Source organism: Cervus canadensis, chromosome 8, assembly GCF_019320065.1.
Source record: "Cervus canadensis isolate Bull #8, Minnesota chromosome 8, ASM1932006v1, whole genome shotgun sequence".
Lineage (NCBI taxonomy): Eukaryota > Metazoa > Chordata > Mammalia > Artiodactyla > Cervidae > Cervus > Cervus canadensis.
The window spans coordinates 70,769,491-70,793,550 of NC_057393.1; the positions used below are offsets into that span (position 1 = coordinate 70,769,491).

At 39.5% G+C, this 24,060-nt stretch overlaps 1 protein-coding gene and 1 non-coding gene across 5 annotated transcripts in view; both read left to right on the forward strand.

Moving 5' to 3' along the window:
* CTNNA3 (catenin alpha 3) overlaps positions 1-24,060 on the forward strand; it is a 1,829,362-nt gene that overhangs the window by 1,444,111 nt on the left and 361,191 nt on the right. The window lies entirely within an intron of this gene.
* On the forward strand, positions 4,246-4,317 carry TRNAC-ACA. The gene has a single exon. It is a non-coding gene; the product is annotated as a tRNA-Cys (tRNA).

Consider the following 24,060-nt stretch of genomic DNA (forward strand, 5'->3'; position numbering starts at 1 on the left):
ACTCTAATTAGAGCCTGTCCAATGTCAAATAAAGTAGCTTCTCACATTCCTGCTATTAATATAGCCGACTACTGTTAACCTATTACTCCCTTCTTAAACACAATGATTATTGGATAGACGATTTTTTTTTTAATACTGTCATTGCCTGTATATCCCTTCTCCATTTCAATTCCATGTGTTTGTTCTTGGCCCCAAATCCTAATAAACTTCATCATATTTCTGAACGATTCTTCATGTAATTTATCAGTTTGCTTTTAACTCTGGTTAGTGACCATACCTAAATTAATATTAATTAGAAATATAAGACTATAATCTGAGTTCCTTCATCTAGATTATTAATAAAAATATTAAATCATATTGGCCCTTAATCCCTGTCAAATAGCTCCAATTAAGGGCATTAATGCTAAGATCCCTTAGAATCTGATGTTCCAATCATTGAGAACATACTGGTAAGTGTATGGTTTGAAACTTTTGTTTTTTTTTAATGTTAAGGTAAAGATACTCTTTCATCAAACACACTTCAAAGCTTAAATAAATAAATAAAAGAGATAAAGCAGAGCTCTTGTATTTAAAGCTTTCAGGATGGTCTAGAGGCCCATCATTTCTATCTTGCCCCTGCCCCTCCCCTTCCCCACCTCCTTTTCTAGGCAGCCTCTAAACAGTACCTGGATGCACACCTGCAGGGATTCTTTACAGTATAACCCATAAACCTTTGTACTTAACTGCTAATTGGATTATAGGATGAAAATAGAAGTCTAACTCAGATGTAATTAATGAAAATCTACCCCCCCCCTCCTTTGAGGACTGTCCCTTTATCATAGAAGATAATAAAATTGGTCTGGAATAATCTTCTCTTTAAAAGGTCAGGTGAAATGCTGACCAATATCTTGACCTGAGGACTGGAAAACATTTGATGCTTTATTCAGAGTATCTAAAGAGTGTCACCATGAAGGCCATACAGGTATAATTATTCATGTTCAGGGAGGCCTAGGCTATGCTCTTGAGAATGTGTGTGATGTTACGAAATCCAACCTTAGACTTGAATTTTCAAGAGTGTTCTTTGGTGCTCTTAAGATGATAAAATGCTAACTTAATATCAGAGCCTGGTATTTTATAGTTTTACAGATATGATTATACCAGCCTTTACTATTTATTTTGATGAATAACTATGTTTACCATTATTTGAGTTATTTTAGAATTTTCTGAATCAAATACTGTGACATTTACTATTTCTGTTTTCTCTGGATTCAGTGTGTGGACAGTTGAGTTTGTAGAATCTTGTTGTTAACCTTGGAGAGCAGGGAGTATTATTTTTTCTATTATTATTATTTGGTATTTGTTGGTGTTTAATGTGCATGCTAAGTTGCTTCAGTCATGTCAGACTCTGTGCGACCCTTTGGACTGTAGCCCTCCAGGCTCCTCTCTCCATGGGATTCTCCAGGCAAGAATACTGGAGTGGACTGCCATACCATCCTTCAGGGGATCTTCCCGACCCTAGGATGAAATCCACTTCTCTCAGATCTCCTGCTTTGGCAGGCAGGTTCTTTACCACTAGCACCACCCGGGAAGCCCTGTTGTTGTTTAATATCTATGTGTAAATTTTGCAGTGATTAAGAGTGTTCTGGTAACTCAAGATGGTTGTTCTCTTGCGCTCTGTACATCCCCTTGCCAGACTAGTGTCTGCTTCACCTAAATCTTAAGCACATGACTGACCTTCCTATATACTTGCCCCAGGCCCCAGCTGGTGATTGTTCTTATCAAAGGATGGTAAGGGGCGTGCCTCTCTGCTGGTTTCCCTGGAAACTGATGAGCCCACCTGACATCAATTCTCTAATAACTTGTAATCTCCCCTTTCCCCTGGTGTGAAGACTGCTGCCATGTCCTGCCGGCTTTCTGCTGCACAGGATGGGGCATCACTCTAGGACCTGACCTCAGATGGGTAAGCTCCCGGGTAAACCATTGATGTCTCTCTAACTGATTCTGGCCTCTTTCTTTGGCCTTGAACCTGGGCAAGCACGGGGCTTGTAGGCATAGAGTGAAGCCATACAAGAGTTCTTACAATGGTTAAGACTATGGCAAGTAACACATTTCAGTATGCCTCAGATTCCTCCTTTGTAAAATAAACTTGGTACTGTACCTACTTCAAAAGATTATTATGCTGACAAAATGAGTTATGATAGAAATGGAATGCTTTAGTAAATAGTAATCTCTTATAAGAAGAAGGTTTCTATTACTGTTAACACTGATCTCAGGTGGCCTTGGCCTGTGGTGGGTTGAATCAGGATTTTGGTTCCTGGCCAGATATTGAGGTCAGGCAGTTCCAGGGAGAGTGCTGAATCCTAACCACTGGGCCACCATAGATAGTGGCAAGGTCCTGGCCCATGAGTTGTGTAGAAATGAATTTCCACATAGAGACAGAAAATGGTGAAACAAGTGTTTACTAGGAAGAAAATAGTACCATGCATGTGGATAGACACATGGGCAGGCTCAGAGAGACTCAGAGAGACTGGTAGTTTGAATCATGTTTATGGGGCATTTCTTCTGAGTTTCCTTTAACCAGTCATCTGGCTTTGCCTGGTTCTGAGCCTGTATTTGGCTTATCTCCAGGTCCTCCCATGTGTGTGTGCCAAGATGGATTCTAGCAAAGAGACCTATAGGTAGCTGCATCATTTATTATGAGGTGATGTTCCTCTTCTTTTCACTTCCAAGGAGACTTTCTGTGCATATGTAGTCAGGAAGGTGTCCTTCACTTTGAGAATGAGGAATACGTGGTCTTTTATCTCCCTCTTCAATCATCCTGCTTTTATGGAGTTTCTGGTACTATTCTGTCCACAAGGGAGAAACTATTCAGCATGGGACCCATCTAACTCCTGCCTCAGTACTACTGATGCTGCCTATTATTTTGTATATCTTTAAGAATGTTAGTTACAGAAACTACAGAAATATGCTCATAGAGCAACATGAAGCTGAAACCTGAAAAGTAACTTTAAAGAGTGAAGTTCTAAACAAAGAATTATGTTTTTTTCTCAAAATATTTTTTATAGATGAGGATATTCATGTTTATTAACATTAATTTATTATTTATTAACATTAATACCTGAATTATAGATGATATAATGCAAATGTTTATTTTATTTATTTATTTTTTTTATTATTTTTTTTATTAGTTGGAGGCCAATCACTTCACAACATTTCAGTGGGTTTAGTCATACATTGATATGAATCAGCCATGGGGAACCTCCCTCTCCAGATCCCAGTGAGGCTGGAGCACTTGTCTCATGCATCCCAGATCTGAGATAGTATACATGCTGTTCTTTTGACAGAGTTCAGTCTGTTCTGTAGGATGTTATTGATGGTTGGATGGCTTATCATCGAGAATAGGACATGCTGAGTTTTCCATGACTCTATGGAGTTGGTGATCCTTAGGGAGGCCTGGTGTGCTGTGGTTCATGGGGGCCACAAGGGGTTGGACATGACTGAGCAACTGAACTGAACTGAGCATTATAGTTCTGCATATTATTTTTTTAATATTTCTTTATTGGCTGTGCTAGGTCTTAGTTGCAGTTCAGGGGATCTTTGTTGTGGCATGCAGTCTTCCTAGTTGTGGCATACAGGCTCTTAGTTGCAGCATGTAAAGTCTAGTTCCCCAACCAGGGATCAAACTTGGGCCCCCTGCAATGAGAGCATGGAGTCTTAACCACCACACCAAAAGGGAAGTCCTCGTATATTGTTTTTTATTAACCTCTTGAAACATACAAGGAGGCTCAATGTCTCATCTTTTTGGTAAAAGGTTCTTAGGTATAAAGAGAAGAATTTTTAAAAGGATGGCATAATTGAATTGTGAAAGACTAACATGGGTGGCCAGCAATGAAATACTCTAAAAGGGAGGAAAGATTCAGCAAAAATTCATACTCTAACAAGTATTCAGAATGTAGACTTCCATATATTTTCTTTGTGAATTTTCATATGTAACTTATCAAAAGCAAATGGAAAATATAGAGACACTTTCCAGAGACAAATGTGAAGATTTTCAGGACCATCATAAATGTAGATTTTCTATGTTAGTTTTCTAAATTTATATATCAGGGAAAAGCAACATACTTTGGATATCTGACTTGATGGAAATTATTTTTTGAATAAACAAATAAAAATAAAACAGATTAAAAAATGCACATGTCCCAGTTTACATGGACCATTTTACATAAATCATTTAAATGGATTCTAGAATTAACAAATAGTTTGACTTCCCTGGTGGCTCAGATGGTAAAGCGTCTGCCTACAATGCAGGAGACCCAGGTTCAATCCCTGGGTTGGGAAGATCTCCTGGAGAAGGAAATGGCAACCCACTCCAGTATTCTTGCCTGGAAAATCCCATGGAAGGAGGAGCCTGGTGGACTACAGTCCATGGAGTTGCAAAGAGTCAGACACAACTGAGCAACTTCACTCACTTTAATATACAACTTAAGTTTATATAGGCTGAAAAGCCTTTTGTGTCTGATTCTATTGTACATCTAGGAGTGGATAGATTCATAGCTTTCACTAGAATCATGTACAGTTTTTTTTTTTTTTAAGTTTAAATTACTTACACTGTCATGATTTCACTGAGCTTCTTCATTGTCTTCCATAACTTCTTCATGACCTCAGATTTTTTTTTTTTTTCTTTATATGTCTTTGGACAGAACTGCTATTTTTCTCTTTGAAATCTCACTCAGACTACCAGAGAGAAAGACCATGCTGGTGTCAGTTAGAATCTAACCAGTGTAAAAGGTTATCTTGTACAATTAGAACTTTGTGTAATTCAGTTTGGAAATGAAGTAATGAAAAGAATATTGTTTAAAATGAGACATGCATTCAAGTCGATGTTGTACATTACCACTTACATTGTTCCTTTGCATTATATCATTAGTTTCTTCACTGTAGAGGGAAATGAAAGCATACCATTGAATTACTACTTCTATCTAGTAAAGTAACTTTAAAATTGTACTTAAAATGAAGGCCAAAACTCTGTTCCTTAAGATTAGGAACAACGTGAGAATGTCCATGTTCCAAAGCAATGTAGTGTTATGGATGTTCTGGCCAGAAGAATAATTTAATAATGATAATAATATAAAATGTATACTGATTACAAAGGAAAAAGTGAAAATGTCCACATTAGTAAATTATATGATCAACTATATTGAAAATCCTGAAAAATCATTTTACAACAAAATAACCCATTCTAGCAGAACAGATAAATAAGTTTAGCAAGATCACAGAATACAAATTTAATGTACCAATTTTATAATGCAAGGAAGAGGAAAATAAAGATAAGGGCAAAATTAATGAAATAAGAAATGTGCAATAAAGAAATAAAATGAAACCCAGAGAGTGCATTTCTATAAAGTAGCAACTAACAATTGTAAAATATGCTTTTTAAAAGGATATTTCAGCATTAAAAATAACAAAATAAACTTGATAAATTTAATAAAGATGTTCAAGAGATACACTTGGAAAATTGTAAGATATTGTTAAGAATAATTAAAATGATTTAAACATTTGAAGATTTATCATATGGTTGGACTGGGAAACTCAATATTGTTAAGGTGTAAATTTTCCTTGAATTGATTTATAAATTTAATGCTGCCCCAAACAAATTCTCAGCAAATCTTTATGAAGACTCATCCAAGGTGGTTACATGGGTAGACAAAATTGTCAAAACTCAAGAAATTGTACATTTAAAATAATACATAACTTACATTGATAAAGTTAATCTTAAAAAATCGTGTTTTACCCAGTAACTAGCACCTTACAAATACAAGCTGCTAGTCCTATATTAATTAGGACTAGTTAGTAAAGCCTGCATAGACTTCTGAAATTGCTGACATTTTGAATATTATAAAATTAACACCTTTCTATTTTATAACTGGCTGCTTGCCAAATATTTCTAATACATGACTCCTCTTTTGTTGATTTTTATCCTTCAGGTTTGTGACTCATTATGTAGTATCTTAGGTCAGGTGTTGACAAACTTATGACAAACTTGGGTCATATTTAGTCTACCATGTATTTCATATGGCCTTTGTGAAGAATGATTTTAATATTTTAAATGGTTGAAAAATTTGAAAAATGATTATTTTCTGACATGTGAAAAGTATATGAAATTCTAATTTTAAGAATTCATACAGCCATATATATATCTATTGTTCTCAGTGCTACAGTGACATCAGAAACTGTATGGCTCACAAAGACTCAAACATTTACTATTTGGCTCATTGCATAGTAAGTTTGAAAAGTGAAAGTGTTAGTCGCTCAGTTGTGTCCAATTCTTTATGACTCCATGCACTGTAGCACACCAGGCTCCTCTGTCCATGGGATTATCCTGGCAAGAATACTGGAGTGGGTTGCCATGCCCTCCTCCAGGGGATCTTCCCGACCCAGGGATTGAACCTTCATCCCTTGCATCTTCTGCATTGGTAGGTGAATTCTTTACCACTGCACCACCTGGGAACCATGTATTTGTTAAATGAATTTAAACATGCAGTAAATTATGGTAAAGGTATGTCTTGGTTTCCTTAGGACAAATTTGAATTTTCCCCTTTTGACTCTCTAAAGTTTCAGATTTGGAGGATATAATGTTACGTTCACTCTAGTTTCTAGGCCTCTAGCTGCTTGAGGCCCGGTGTTGCGTAATTTTTACCCACCAGTCTTCATTCCATAGGACCTGGACATTAATGATCACAGTTCCTAATCAAGCCAGTTTTTCCAACCCCAGGAACACTTTCTATCCACAGGCCTGCTGCTGCTGCTGCTGCTAAGTCGCTTCAGTTGTGTCTGACTCTGTGCGATCCCATACTGCTAGCAAATGTTATCTTACACCCTTCATACTCTGTGGCGCCTTTGTTGAACTGTGGAGAGTCGGTTCAGGCACCATGTCATATTTAGTTAACATATAAGAAATGTACACGTTTTCATTTTTCAGAGGAAAGCTGATTTCCTGTATTCATCTTAGTCACTCTACATTCTCATAGGGGTCTTGCCAGGGAATACCAGTTAAAATACTTTGTCCCTTTTGGAAGTGACGTGGCTCCTTTATAGTGGCAGAACCAGTTTGTAAAGAAGCCAATTACCCGAGGACTTCCTAAGGGAACTTAATAAAAGATGTGTGGCAGAGTAACCTTAGCTTTGTATGCAAATTTAAATCAAACATTACCGGGAAGAATTCTGTAGTGGGGTTCTCACTGTTTCCTCTGAAAACAAAGAGTTCAAGCTAAGGAAAAGCAGAACCACCCACTAGCACCCGTCAGCAAGAGATGAAACTGTACGCTCTCTGTGCACTTAATGGCCTTTGTTGTGTGTGCACCATCTGAGGAGACTCTGTGACTAAGGGAACAGAGGTGAGCAGGGTAGGAAAGACTGTTCGTTGAGAAACCTATTGGCTAAGCTACAAAGCCGCTCTGCTCAGTGATCCCTGTTGCTCCTGCTGGGAGAGATGTTCAGCCCGAAGTCATCCTGAGAAGTGCTCTTTCACCAAAGGGTCAGAGCCGCTGGACTGGCAGGAAAGTCGATGGTCCAAAAGGGCTTTGATGCAGGCCAGCCTTGCACTCAGAGAATTCTACACAAGTGCTATACGGAACCTCTGACTCAAAGTAGGTGAGTTGAAGGAGTCAAGCATCTCTCTTTGAAAATTCCTTCAGAGGAAGTAGCTAGCCCTCCCAATAGAAAAATAACATGGGGAGAATATTTTAGTTGTGGAATCTTAAGGATTTTTTGTTGTTGTTTGTTTCTGATAAGTTAATTATTAAATAATTTATTTACATTTTTATAACTAAACTCACATTTGTAATTAAATGAGTAAGTGTATTCAGTGTTAAATCTAATAATACATTGTTATTACTTTCTATTTTGTTTAACCCTAAAAACTCTTATGGGGTGCTGGTTGCTTACCTCAAATGAAATGCTTGACTGCCTACATTTCAAAAGTAACTTTTGAAAGACTGAATAAAGCTCCTAGAGAAAAAGAAGTCTGAAAAATACAATTTATGAAGTAGCGACTTTTAGGAAATAGACTTTGGCATAATTCATAGAAGGAAGGGTATTGAAAATTTTGTATTCCCAGTATCTATAAAGTAAATGATGGCATTTCAAAGGGAAAAATACTCTGGAGTGTAATAGCAAAGGTCAGGAAGTAAAGTGAAGCACTTGAGGTCACACACTGAGGAAGCAACCGGACAAGATCCAGAGGCTTTGAGCACGTGGTCCAGGGCCTTTCCTTTACCTCAGGAGATTGATGGGCCAGTTATAAACACAGGAATCCCAATAATTGCTTTTTGGGCAAATTGTTGAAGAACACTTAACCTACCACTCTCTTCCCCATACCTTCAAATTCAGATATTAATACATAGCCCTCCTGGCTGTTTCTCCCATTTGCCAGACATGCCTACACTTCTGGTGTCTTTCCACTTACTGCTTTCTTTAACCACATGTTTTCTATAAGAATTGCATAGCAGACTTCTTCAGGTCTGAGGTATCATTACCTTACATAAAATCCTGCCTAAACCCTGTACAGAATCATAAAGAAAATAGCATTTCCCACTTCAGCCAGCCTCTATCTTCTTACTCAAGTTTATGTTTATCATGACAAATGACATATAAACTTATATGTTTATCTATTGTGTGACTGCACATAAAAGGATGTAAACTATATAAAACAAGGAATTTTTAGAAATTTAAACTAAAATAAGATGTTAGACATTTTCACAATTAAATGAAGTGATGGATTTGGTTGCCAAATTTGACATTTGTTTGAAATATCATCACTGGACCTCACAAAAACAAGGGAAAGAGAAATGTTACTTTGTTTTGTAATATTTTATATTATAGAAAGTGATGGATAATAGGAGACTACCTTGGGAAATATTTTCACAAAGAAATTTACATGATCTTTGGTTTAATAATTTTGCAAGAATTTTTACTAAATATTGTATTCTGTGACCACTAATGTGACCACAAATGCACATGCATGTCTGTGTCAATGTTACTTGTCTCAGTATGAGCTTCTGTAGAGTGGAGTATATGTAGTTGTTTTAAAATGTCCTTTATATTACCTTGTTCCCATGACCAGATTCCTTTTTAAAGATGATGACAATTAGGAATAGTCCTGATGAGACTTTTTGATTGTGTGCATTTGCTGTTAGGTTGTGGGAGAAAGAAAAGTCCTTCAGGATGGAGTTTGTGGAACTTCCTGGAGTGTATATTATGCACATTATCTTCTATTATCAGTCCCTTGGTGCTATAGGCTTTGAAGAAAATCACAAAATTATCCACAAATTTAATGATTAAATTGTGTTTTATACTGTATTATACTGCAGTGTTTGGAACAGAAATCAGAAGTTTAATTAAAGTCATAAAATATGGAAAGATACCATAATCAAAATTATTTCTAACCCTTAGAAATGGCTGTAAAATACATTTTAATCAGTACATAGTGGCCTGTTTACTACAAAATTGGAGAAGGAAATGGCAACCCACTCCAGTATTCTTGCCTGGAAAATTCCATGGACGGAGGAACCTGGTAGGCTACAGCCCATGGGGTTGCAAAGAGTCGGACACGACTGAGCGACTTCACTTTCACTTCACTACTACAAAATATACAAAATAAAACCAAGGATTTTTGCACATGTATCCTCTATTATCACTAAAATTAGTGGTTTGGGAATAAGTTCAGAGTACCTGTTCAACAAAAACTTACATCAACAATGTATTTATAGATGGCTAACCTCACAAATGAATTTTGCTAATTTAACTCTTAGAAGATAACCTTACTTTAGGTTTGCCTCAATTCTCTTTCTTTGAAATATCTTTGTGACTCTGGGTCTTTAAGTTTTGGATTTGCATGTGTAAAACAGGGAAAACAAATATACCTGCCTAGTAATAAGGTTGATCTGAATTTAAGTGGGATAATATATGCACAGCATTAAGCAACATTATCAACACATTATCAAGTGCTCAAGAATCAGTGTTGGTATTGCAAATTAGTAATACAAATAAATTAAATTAAATTTGTTATGTGTATTAGAGTAACAATGCTATCTGCCATAACACAACTCCCAAATCTCAATAGCTTATCTTAATGATGGTTTATTTATCATTTATACATTGGTCAAACACTAGCCAGTTTACTTGATAGGTCTCTACTAGGTGATGACTCAGTGATTCACAATCCTCCAAACTTTGATATTGCCATCTTTCTAATTTAGCTTCCACTGTCACTGCAGAAATGGAAGAGACAGTAGATGATTAAACAGGAAGTTTGATGACTAGACTTCAATGAGGCATACTTCCCTCTGCATCCCATTGACCACCACTCAGTCAAAGGGAACTCAGATCAACTGCAAAGGAGCTGATAAATGTCTTCTTCCCCTTTATGTCCAAGAAGAAGAAATGGGATTAGTGAATGTCTGGCCATTCCTTGTCACAAACTGTCTTCCAGTAGTTGCTGCTATGCAATGAATTATCCTAAACTTAGTGACATAAAACAGCAATCAATTTATTATGCTCACAAATTCTGTAGGTCAGAAATTCACAAAGGGCATAGGCTTATTCACTCACATGTCTGATGTCTGGACTGAAGACTAGAACACTAAGGAAAACTGCATTTAACCTCTCCTGAGGCTTGACTTTCTCATATGATAGCCTATGGATACTGGGCTTCTTAATGGAATTTCAGGAATCCAGGAATAAGTTTTACAGTTAATAAATCATATATAGTATTTTCTTTTTTAACCTAACCTCTGAAACCATGCACTGTCACTTCTGCCATAATTTATTACTTGCAAGCAAGTCAAAAGCCTCCCCAATTCAAGAAGAAGAAACATGAACCCCCACTTTTCAATGGAAAGAATATAATTTAGAGGTCAAAAGGAGCATGTAGGATCAGAAGTAATGGTATGCCCATCTTTGGAAAATGAAATATATCTTAATTATTAAAATACTCTTATCAATGTTGTCATCATCTTTATTAATAATTTTCTGTTGATTAACTTTGTGGCCCTAAGTTTAGCTTAAGTAGTCTTTTGCTTATTAAGTTATAAAATAAACCAATGGAAATATGCTTAAATTATTGCAGGTGATCATTTGTTTAATTACAGAATTTTGGAGTTCTGATTAACCAAATATTCTAGTTAATTAGAAGTGTTTTACATTGCCACATTTTAATGTCTTCTCTAAATGTGTCCTTTGCTTATTTAAGACATTAAGCTATGCACAATCATTTTTGATACCTTCTTTGAAAAAATGCCTTTGAAATAAATATCTAGGAAGTACAAAACAGAACAAAAACCTTGAGAAGTATATGTAGAATGTGAAATTATCATAAACCTGAATAGCATGGAAGGAGGAAGGTATCATATTAAGGAATAATTTTTTATTTGTTATGTAGTCACCTCAGTCAACTGCTTGAAAAATATTTGAGTATCTTCTATCTTGTAAACACTGTGCTAGGTTTTAAGAACACAAACATGAGTGAGACATGATCCTTGTTCTCAAATAACTGGCATTCTCATGGAGTAAAGAGATACGTAAGCAAATGATAGGAGTTTATTGTGGTAAGTGCTATAATGGAATCATGTAGAATCATTGTTGGAAAAACTGCCGCCATGGAGAAAATTATGTAAAGATGTAACTTTTGGTGACATTTGAGTCAGGCTTTGATGAATGAGCTGTGCAGTTGGAATTGTGGCTTAGGACTTTTGCAAGGATATGGAGGTAAAGGCATGTTTTAAGAACTTCAATGAAGCCAAAGTGCCTGAACCCCTCTTCATATAGCTGGAGAAAGACTGAAAAGTAACAGGATTCCAGATTCTTATTTTTATTCCAGATTCTTATATTTTTCATTTCATGTCAAAAAGACCTGACCTCACTAAATGGTAAAAGGAACAAAATCTCTGGATTCAGCACAGAGTATTCAAGACTCTTTCCATGGGATTTGGGTTGAGGAGTAATGCACAGTCATTCACCTCAAGCTGTCTAGTATTTGAAAATTGAGTTTCTTTTAGTAAGACAGTAAACAAGAATTAGTAACTGTGCTGGTGTTGTTGTTGTTGTTGTTGTTTAGTCACTAAGTAGCATCTGACTCTTTTGTGATCCCATGGACTGTAGCCTACCAGGCTCCTCTGTCCATGGGATTTCCCAGCCTCCTCTGTCCATGGGATTTCCCAGCCAAGGATATTGGAGTGGATTGCCATTTCCTTCCCCAGAAGATCTTCCTGACCCAGGGATCAAACCTATGTTTCCTGCTTGTCAGGCAGATTCTTTACCACTGACACACCTGGGAAGACTGTAATTGTGTAGGCAACAATTACAATCCCGTACAGTATATTTACTATTGGAAGAGGATAGAAATTTCAATCAAGTTCTGATTTATGGTTTATGACTCACTAAATATATTGATCAAATATAATTTTCAGTAATTGCTCTTCCTTAGAGTATGAAACCTCTCCAAAAGGGAGTTTGGAAGAATGATAAAGATAATAATGCTAATAATGATGATATTAATAAATAATGGGAGAAAAGTGAGGCTCGTGTTTGGAACCAAGCTGCATTTTTGTATTTGCAATGAGCTGAAGCCAAGCATATGCCAACAGCATTTTTAACTGCCTACCATCTCAGAGGAGATTTAGGAAATCAGACTGACAGTCAGGCATGTTCACCACTAGAGCAGCCAAGGTGAAGGATTGAAGTGCTGTCTCTCTAACTTCAGGGACTCATTGAGTCTGTTCCAGAATATAACATGCCTCTGATTACAGAGGATTTTGGTGTTAAATTGACAGAAGAAATTGCTAATCAAAATGCAAGTGGGAGATGTAAATGCAAAAAGATATGAACTCACCAATTAATGCAGGGAAAATCATTTTCTCCTTCAGATGCCTTGTTTCGCTAGTAAATCTGAAGCTTTACACATCTTCTTTGAAAGAACCACATCAATCAGAGAAGGCTGAAAGATAGTGTGTTATGCTCTGATGAGCAATGGATTAGAAATCAGGAGACCTTGCTCCTGGTCTCAGTTACATTATATAGTAGCTGTGGAGTCCCAATTCCTTCCCTTTAATACAGTTACACAGTGTCCTGATACATAGGAGGGAATAAGCATACTTGTCATGGCTTTATCACATATTTTAGAAGGACTTTTCTTTCTTCTTTCCCTCCTTTCCTTCTCTTTCCTTCATCATTTAATAGAGTCATTGAATTCTTTTTATTCACTCATTTTTATAAGTTGTTGAATACCTATATGTCAATAAATGTATCCAATATGTAGGAATATAGAGATAGAAGAGATAGGTTAAGATCTCTGTTTATAAGACATCTATAATCTTAGTGGAGAGAAAAAGTAAACAAAGGATAAAGACAAGGCAGTTATGATAAGTGATATGAAGGAAGTAAAATGATGTGATACAGAGAAAATTGGCATAAGAGAAAACAGCACCTTAAATACAGTGGTTGAGGAAAGCTTCTCTGAGATTAGATTTGACTCAGTTAATGTGAATAGGATGAGTCAGCAATTTTAAGACAGGGAAGAATGTTGCATGCAGGATAGAGTAAATGCAAAAATGCCAAGACTGGGATAACACTGGCTATATCTAAAGAAAAGGAAGAAGGCACTGTGTTTAAAACTTAATGAATGGAAGAGGGGAATGATCTAATATGATTTTAGAGAGCTAGACAGAGACTAGGTCATTTTGGCCTTGTCAAATACATTAAGCAGTTTAGATTTTGTTCCAAAGCACTGGGAAATATTGAAATATCTTTACCAGATGAGTGACATGATCTCATTTGCATTTTAAGAAGTCCCCTCTTGCTTTTGTTGAAGGTTGACTTTCCAAAAGAACTCCAAAAAGGTGTTAATCAAGCAAAACTCAGTTTACTAGACTTACTGTAAAGGAGAATACCACCTTCACAATCTTACTAGTGTCTCAAAATAGGGAAATTAGATAAAGTTCTTTATGTCATTTTAAGGCTTGTGCCGAGCGATGTTAAAAGACATTTTTCAGGAGAGAGAACTGGCTGAGATTTGGTGACATAGTAGATTTGGATGACAACACAGTGAATTGAAGATTATGAAATGACTCTGGATGAGTTTATTAGTCTTGATAATTGATCAGTTTAACTGAATCAGTTTTCTCTTATAGGAGCACGTATTTCCTTGGGAAAATAGCTAAGATATTATTGATTAACCTTTTAATCATTAATATTGTTCAAACATCAACAGGCGTAGGCAAGCCTACCCAGTCTCATTATTGTTCCACACAGGAGCAAGGAAATTGCATTGTTTTCGTTCCTCACTAATTCTTAAAAATATGTTGTTGCAGGTGGAGGTTGGCAGGAATAGAAGTGATAATATCAGATACGAGTCTGTTGTAGTTTTCCAGACAATGGATGATGCTGACATAGACGAGTGTTGTACTCTCCAATACAGTAATTTCATGTGCCTGTTTAGCACTTGAAACTTGGCCTGTGTGTACTGAGGTGTGCTATATAAAAACCCGCAAAAAATTGTGAAGATTCACTAAGAAAAAAAAAAAAATTCATATATTTTGAACATTTGTACAGTCAAAATGTTCATAATATGTTTTAACCAAATATATAAAAATATTTTCAATCTGATATGTATAAGCCATTCTTTTTTTAATGTGGCTACTAGCAAATTTAAAATTACATAGGTTGCATGCATTACATTGGTATTAGACAGTGGTAGATTAGAGAGTGGGCAAAACAGGTAGATGAATTTGAAATTTATTTTGGAAATAAAATTGACCAGGTTTTCAGGGAATTAATGTGAAATTTAAGAAAATGGGGGAATCTGAATCTAGCAGTTTAGTTTTTTGTTTGGGGCCATTGTGTGGATATGAGTGTTACTTAATGAGCTAGGGGACACTGGGATCAAGCAGTCTGTGGTAGAAGTTCGATTTCATTTTAGTGGGCTCATTAGGTGGTTAAGTTTATTTATTTTACAGGTATGTTGTATGGTTCATTGAGTGTATAATTTTGAAATGTAGAACAAAAATTTGGCCTTTGGAATTTGATTCCCTAGCAATGAATGTATTCACACTTGGAGAATGTGTATTAGAAAAGGAAAAAAAAAGAAAAGAAATGTATTTAGAATTCATGTTGAAAAGCTAGTAAAGCAGACTGACAAGAAGTAACAGGAAAGATGGGAAGAAAATCAAGAGTGCTGCCTAAGAAGCCAAGGCAGAAATTTTTTCAGCTATGTAGAATGTTACCTACAGGACAGATACAATAAGTTGTGTTCATTGTTTTTGGAGACATAGATGATAAAATAAGATGATCAAGTAGGTAATGTACATTTAGACACGTGGTGCATTGGTGTCAGGGTTTCCTAGCTTATGGCTAAGGCTGCAGCTAGTAAAGAAGTTAAATATTCCAATTGTACATTGAGAAAACTGCCAGTCGTTGGGCCAGTGCACTTCCACCAAGCTTAGATAAAATAGGGGATTTGGGACAGGGAGACAGAGATTTAATTTTTCCAGATTTGTACTGCTCTGAAAGAGATGTTAAACAGTTTTCTTCTTTCCCTTTGGAGTTGGCCTTGGGACAGTCTATGACATTCTCACTCTATAAATGGAAGAACAATAGTGAAATAAGCCTGATACCCTGACAATGCTAACCCACTCTCTGAAAGTAAACCCTTTATCCTTTGTGTCAACATAAAGTCATATAACTGTAAACATTAAATATATAGGCTTTATAGAAACTTTAGTTATTAATGAGTGTTAATGTTTCAATCCCAGCTCCCCGCCCCCCTCCCCCTTTTTTTTTTCCTGTTCTTACAGTTTTTGCTGTTGAACTATTCTCTTTGCTTAGAAGGCTTCTCCCTTTCTATGCCCTTATGAATATTTGCAGAGTCATTTGTCTTTGTGCACTTTTTGAAAGAATTGTCTTAAAATACCAGTTGTTTCCATTGATTTGTTTAGAAGAGTTGTTTTGTTCCAGTATCTTTTACAAAGTGTTGCTGTTACCAAACTCAGATATGTCTGCTTGAAAACCAGTACTCAAAAAACAAGTGTTGGTTGGAATGAAAATGTTGCTTTATTCAGGAGGCTGATAACTTGGGGATAAGGTAGACTCCTATCCCCAAAAAACAACTCTGAAGATTCAGCTGACTATGAAAGTTTTAAAAGAAAGAATCATTTTAGGATGGTCAGAGTCTTCTTTATCTTCTGTTGTTTTCAGATTTACTTCTGATTGTTGGTAGTGAGGTAACATGGTGGTGTTCCAAGAATCTTTTCTCAGCCTGAAGTTATGAGATCCTCCACCTGTGGGGGCGGGCTTAGCTCCTACATATTGTTATGTATATTCCTTGAGGATGACTCACAAACATGCTTTGCTGCTGCATTACTGTTTCCTGACTGCTTCCCCTTTGTTTCTACATTCCCTCGCTTCTCTGATTGGCAACTGTTTGAATCTGCCCTTTGGTACTCAGGGAGGCTGAATGGAGTCTATTTACTATACAAACTGGAAATGCAGTGGGGGTTAAGACAGAGTCCTCCTTTTCAATAACACCCTATTCTATTCATAACTCCAACGGTCAGGGAAGCGTGTAATTTCCTCAGTTCTGTCTTGCCACAGCAAAAAATTGAAGCAAAGGATGGACCAGTGTTATAGTTTAGTTTTATTGGCAAGTAAAGGAAAATACATCCTCGAGGCATAAGGGCAAACCAACCCAAAAGACATGAAGAGAAGAGAAGTCCTCAGCTCAGTTTTGGCTCTTCTATTTATATGTTTTTCTCCTCACCCTGAACCTGCCCTATGTAAATTGGGCTAGCCAGGAGAGCTGTTTGTTTTACCTGAGGTCCTCACTCTGGTCCTTGGACCTTCCTTTGTTCTGTTTTTGCAATCTTTTCCCTTCTTTGTCTTCTATCCACCACACTTTTGGACTCCTTTTTCCTATTCTAACTACCTAACATTCGCCCCTCAAGAGATGAGAGGCCCAATCCTTTGGGAATAGGGAGCGTGAAGGTCTTTCTGACTACTGCCAGCTGAACGGGGATGGCAAGGGACAGTAGGCCTACCCCTCTTGCTAGTCTCAAGACTCAGTGTCCTTGTAGTGGTGTCCATCTAATTTTCCATGGTCAGCTGTAGTTTTATATATCCCTGTTGAACTGGCACTGCATTTTGTAGCTTGTTGACCTGGGCAGAGACAACATGGGTTAGACAGTTGGTAATACATGGAACAATCATAAGCAGCAACAATATGGCGATAACAGGGGGGAGAAATTATCAATAACCTCAGATATGCAGATGACACCACCCTTATGGCAGAGAGTGAAGAGGAACTAAAAAGCCTCTTGATGAAAGTGAAAGAGGAGAGTGAAAAAGTTGGCTTAAAGCTTAATGTTCAGAAAACTAAGATCATGGCATTTGGTCCCATCACCTCATGGAAAACAGATAGAGGGGCAGTGGAAACAGTGTCAGACTTTATTTTTTGGGGCTCCAAAGTCACTGCCGATGATGACTGCAGCCATGAAATTAAAAAACGCTTACTCCTTGGAAGGAAAGTTATGACCAACCTAGACAGCATATTAAAAAGCAGAGACATTATTTTGCCAACAAAGGTCCATCTGGTCAAGGCTATGGTTTTTCCAGTAGTCATGTATTGATGCTTTTGAACTGAGGTGTTGAAGACTCTTGAGAGTCCCTTGGACTGCAAGGAGATCCAACCAGTCCATCCTAAAGGAGATCAGTCCTAGGTCTTCATTGGAAGGACTGATGCTAAAGCTGAAACTCCAGTACTTTGGCCACCTCATGCAAAGAGTTGGCTCATTGGAAAAGACCCTGAAACTGGGAGGGATTGGGGGCAGGAGGAGAAGAGGGTGACAGAGGATGAGATGGCTGGATGGCATCACCGACTCGATGGGCATGAGTTTGAGTAAACTCCGGGAGTTGGTGATGGACAGGGAGGCCTGGTGTGCTGTGATTCATGGGGTCGCAGAGTCGGACACAACTGAGTGACTGAACTGAACTGAACTGAACTAGCCAAATCCAAATTCCCGTCACCAGGAGAAGGATCCCACAAAGAGGGACTGTAGCCACCCTGAGAACTCCCCAGCTTGTTCTTTGAGATCCCATAGGAGCTGAATGTTTTTCTTGAGGACTTTCTTTAACTTAGCTGGAGGTATTCACCCAGAAACAACAGGTCTCATTCAAGATGGTTCAAGTCCCTCCTTGTTCAGGGATCAGGAGATCTATCTCTTTTCTGTTTTGGAGTACAACCTCTGTCAAGCTATGTTGGCTTTTATCCCCAGAAACTTAATTTTGGGAATGTTCATTAGAATGCACTCATTTGCAGTTCTGAATAAGTATCTGAGATCTGCCAGGGGCTCACAGGTGTAATGAGTGTCCTCTTCTGTTTTATTCCACAGCTTGACTAATGAGTAGTGAGGAGTCATGTAAGGAGTCATGACTGGTACCTTGACTGCTGTGGTAGTAGAAAGTATTACAAGTTAGGGGGCCTTCCATGTGGGCTGGAGTTGAGCCTTTGGGGACCCATCCTTCCAGACTTTAATTAGGACTTGAGTCCCTGGAGCATATAGTAGTGGCTCTTTAGAATCTTTTGAGTCCTGGTTGACACCCCACAAACATATATCTTCTTGGAATTGTCCAATGGCCATGGTATAAGACTGGAGGGTCTGAGCCTCTGGATTTAGGAAGATGTCATTGACATAAACAAAAGGTCTCCCATATAGCATCTCATAAGGACTAAGACCAACCTGTTCCTTAGGGGCAGTATGGGTGTGGAGGAGACATATTGGTAAAGCCTCCTTCCATCCCAGGGAGGTCACCTGGGTTATCTTTTTTATTGCTGATTTTAAGAATTGGTTAGCTCTTTCTGCTTTTCCTGAAGACTGAGGCCTCCAGGCACAATGGAGATAATAAGTAATGCCCAATGCTTTAGAGATCACTTGGGTGACCTTAGAAGTAAATGATGACCTATTGTCACTTTGTAATGACCTGGGCAGACCAAATCTCAGAATGATTTCATGGAGCATGTTTTTTACCCCTCCTCTGCCTTCTCAGTCCAGGTGGAAAAGCCTTATCCATCTTGTGAATGTATCTGTCATGACTAATAGGTATTTATACCCTTGAGAAACTGGCATCTGTGTGAAGTCCATCTGCCAGTCCTCTCCTGGGTAGATCCCACATTGTTGGACAGGCTGTGCCAGCTGGGTCCTTTGAGCTCCTTGATCGGTTGTTTAATTGGCAAGTGGGACAAGAGAAAACCACATGTCTTATAGTTGTTTGGAGGCATGTTCCTCTGAAGGACCTTTCTAGTAATCTTTGGAGTGCCTTTTCCCCTAAATGAGTGGTAGCTTGTAAGGAGTTAATCAACTTCCATTGGAGGTTCCCAGGCAGAAAAAGGAGTTCCTCCTTATGGAACCACCCCGTATGATTTTCTTGAAAGCCCTCACTCTCAGCTTTAAGAGTCTCACCTTCAGTATATGAAGGAGTTTCTGTCAAATTAGTCTGTGGAGCTAAGGTGGCAACCCCTATTAGGTCATTGTTCTATAATGCTGCTCTCTTGGCTGCCCAATCAGCTGCTTGGTTCCCTCATGCCACTTCCGTGCTCCCATTTTGGTGCCCTTTACAATGGGAGACTGAAACCTCAGTGGGCAGATGGACTGCCTCCAAGAGTCTAAGGATTTGATCACCATATTTGATTGGGGACCCTCAGGTGGTCAAGTGGCCCCTTTCTTTCCAAATAGCAGCATGTGCATGTATCACCAGAAAGGCATACTTGGAGTCAAAGTAAATGGCTACTCTTTTTCCTTTTCCCAGCTCTAAAGCTTGAGTTAGGGCAATGAGCTCAGCTAATTGGGCTGAAGTAGCTGGTGGCAAAGGTTTAGCCTTTATGGTCTCAAAATTGGAGACTACTGCATATCCAGCTCTTCTTTTTCCATCCAAGACAAGGCTGCCTCCATCAGTGTACCAGAATTCCTCAGGATTAGTCAGAGGATTTTCTGACAACACCTCTTGGGGTTTTGTCCAGTGGTCCAAAGTTTCTAGGCAAGAGTGAAAGGGGAAAGAGCCCTTGGAGGTAGGCAGGAGGGTAGCTGGGTTAAGAACCTCACAAGGGGATATAGTCAGGCCTGGATGTTCCATCAGCACTACTTGATATCTGAGGATTCTTTGATCAGACATCCATAAATGGCCTCTCCCATTCAGGAGTTGTTTTACTTGGTTTCTGGTAAATATAGTTAGTTTGCCCCCAAGAGAGAGTTTTAAAGCATCTTCTATCAGAAGTGCAATAGCTGCAAGATTTTGAAGGCAGGGAAAGATCTCTTCCCAATAAGAGTATAGGACACTCAAGGGCCACCAGAAACTGGTGGGAAAATATTTGTCCATCCCAGCAACAAAGAAGTGTTTGGGTGAATCTTTTTGTGATTGTTTTTCCTGTAGCACCCTACATAGTACAGGTTTGGGAGGAGAAAGTTCCAGAGTAGGAGGACAGAGTAGGTAGCACCTGTGTCAACCAAGAAATTCTCGGATCTACCTGCCACATCCAGTTGACCCTTGGTTCCAGCCCCATGATGATTATCTGTGACAGGCAGGCTGGCTGGAGCGGGCCGCTTCAGTCCTGTTGAAACATTGTGAGGGAAGGCTTGCTGCTTGACCTTGAGGCTCTTGGGTCCTGAGGGCAGAGTGCTGCCCAGTGTCCCAATTGATGGCATTTGTAACATACCAAACTTGTCACAGTTTGGGCATTCTTTGGCCCAATGTTCTGCCTGTCTACAGATTAAGCATTTGCCTCCTGCCTTGTCCTTCAAGGACTCAGGGTTTGCCATAGGTTTTCCCTGGAGGGCAGCCAGCATCTGGGCATGCCTTGTCTCTTTCCTTTTCTCCCTTTCCTGGGCTTTGGCCTCCTCTCCTGTTCTCTGTTATAAAAGGTATTGGTGGCTGTCTGGACCATCTCATCTAAAGAGGCAGTAGGGTCCTGCTGCTGTAACTGTTGTAACTTTATCCCAATGTCTGGTGTACATTGGAACAGGAATTTGTCCTTTAAAATCACCTGTCCCTCGTAAGAGTCTATGTCCAGTTTGGTAAACTTTTGGAGGGCCTCTTTTAGCCTTTCCAGAAAGGCAATGGGGTTCTCCTTGGACTCCTGAGTTACTGCTGAGATTGGGCATAGTCCCACAGCTAATTGGCTTCCTTCTATTTCCATGGGTGGACTTCCTTAGGGGTGAGTCTTTCTGAAGCTTATCCTACCCAGTACTGTTGCAACCTGAGAGCCAGGCGTCCCCGGGTCAGGGTGCAGATCTCCAGGCAGGTTGAGGCATGGCAGCCTTCTGGAGATCGAATCCCCGGGAAGGTCGAGGCATGTTGGCCTCCTGAGAATTGGGTTCCTGGGCAGGTCGAGGCATGTTGACCTTCCGGGACCCCTGGACTGGCGGATCCCTGAGTAGGTTGAGGCGTGATAACCTCCCAGGGACCAGATCCTTAGGCAGGTCGAGGCAGGTTGACCTCCTGAAGTTGGGCATTCCAAAGGTCTCCAGCGTATCCAGTGCTGAGTAGGATTAAGGGGTTGTAATCTTAACTCATTGCTGGTTTTTCCACCATGGATGGGGAAAGATACCATGATGTCAAGCAATCCAAGTCTGTGCCCTGAAACTGGGAACCTAGTGAAGCAGCCTTATCCTCTTATTGCTCTGAGGAAATGTAAGTCATTGATTTCCTCCTCTAGTCCTCCATAAGAGCAGGCTAGAGTATCTCCAGTAGTAAACATTTCATTGTCATAGACCCGTTTTAGGTAATAGCAGAAGTAATGACAAAGGAGTGGGTTATCTGGTCCTGTTAGGGGCATTAGAGTATTTAGTAATAAGCAGGGTGGAGTGATGTTGCCTACAAGGGGGCAGGGTCCTTGTTGTAGGAGTTAGTAAATGGCTTAAGAACAAATTGATAAGAAGCAACAGACCAGATATTCCATAAAAGTGGAATGGAGATTTGATCCAACAGTATGTTTGTAACTTTAGGAGAAGAGTGGCAAGGGTTTGGGCCCAAATGGCCTGCAGGGCTAACTTCCAAAGTGGCAAACATTATCCTCAGAAGCCCAATTGCCCTTGAAGGGATGCCACCAACAGATGGACTTCTAGCAGGCATTGTGTGCCTGTCACCCACCATAGCGGGTTCACTGAGAGATGCTGTTGTTGCACATGTTGTAGGAAACAGGGAAGATGAAGGCCTGAATATCTAGAGAGATTTGATATTTACACCATTTCTCTCCCAAGGGCCAGCTGAAGGGTTGTCCCTTCAGAAGATTGTAGAGGGAACATTGTGGCCCAGACAGGGCTCAGGAAAAGAACACAAAACAGGAGGGAAGGAGCACGGCACAACTTTTGAAAGAATGACATAGTCCAAGGCTATATCACAAACTGATTAAGATCAAATGAGTCCAAGATGACAAGTCAAATTCAACTAAACCTCGATCCTCAATCTGCAAGCTAAATGACACACCCAGAAGTTCCAGGACAGTTCCAAGTCACTATCAAAAGATGGAGGAGTGGGTGGTTCCCCAACTGTTGGAATAATCCTCCCACTCATTAGCATATGAAATCACCCAGCTCACAGAAACTAACCACTCCTCATTCCATGGTCACTGCAGTCTCCTCTGTGATGGCCCACACCCTGTGGAGTGTGCTTCTCTCTGAATCTGAACAAATCCACCTCTAACCTATTGCTGTGTCTCTCACTGAATTTTTGCAATGAGACATCAGAGCCTGAACTTCATTAGGTCCTAAAGCCAGGCACCAGTGGGTTTTGGCCAGGTTCAAGTCCCAGTTGGATATGACTGAATGACTAAGCATAGCACAGAGTCCCTGCCACGTGGGTTTGAGTCCCAATCTTAGGTAAATAGTTTCACGCACAACTTTCAGAAGTGAAAAGACCTGCCTAATGCTTTTTAAGCAGTGGCATAGATGGAGAGAGGAGTTGAAGGACGGGAGGAAAAAGCAGTGGGAAAAAAGTTCCAAGGAATCCCCTTCATAACCTGCCAGAAAATCTGCTAAATACCTGACCTGTGCTCACAGTTTTAATTGGCCTAATCCTTGGCACAAAGAAGATTAAGGACAGAAGAACCCCCGCCCGCTTGGGCAACAGCTACTAGAGCACAGAGGACAGTGGAGCCTTCAGGATACACTGGGTAGTAGTCTCTCCAGAATCCTTCAGTTGCTGCTCACCTGTTCATGGGGGGTTTGAGAAAACAATAACAAGATTGTAAAGGAATTAAGATTTTGTTAGCCATATGTCCTTCCAGCCATAGGAGTGAGGACTTCCTACCCCAACCGGATGTCTCCTAGAAGCTGAGAATGAGCCACTCAGCTTTCTGCTGAGTTTGTTTTTGCTGTCCCAGTTCCAGTTTCCAGCATGCTGGGCTACTTGTCACTCCCCCTGCACTGGGTTTTCTTTGCATTCAGCTTCCACCATGGGAGCTTCTGCCGAGCTGAACTTCTGCTGTGCTTGGCCTCTGCCTTGCAGGGGCTGAGCCGAGGTTGTTCCAAACAGGTTAAATCTGAGTCACAGCACCTTATATGTTGGGGGAGTATGTAATTTCCTCGGTTCTGTCTTGCTGCAGCAAAAATTTGTAGTGACGGATGGACAAGTGTTATAGCTCAGTTTTATCGGCAAGTAAAGGACAAGATCGTTGGATGGCATCACCGACTTAATGGACATGACTGAGTAAACTCCAAGAGCTGGTGATGGACAGGGAGGCCTGGTGTGCTGCAGTCGATGGGGTTGCAAAAAGTTGGACACAAATGAGCAACTGAACTGAACCGAAAGGAAAATACATCCTCAAGGCATGAGGGCAAGCCGACCCAAAAGACGTGAAGAGAAGAGAAGTCCCTGGCTCAATTTTGGCTCCTCTTTTAATGTTTCTCCTCCCCCTGAGCCTGGCCTATGTAAATTGGGATAGCCAGGAGGGCTGTTTGTTTTACGTGAGGTTCTCACTATGGTCCTCGGACCTTCCTTTGTTCTATTTTTGCAGGTTTTTCCCTTGTCTTTTAGCCACCACCATTT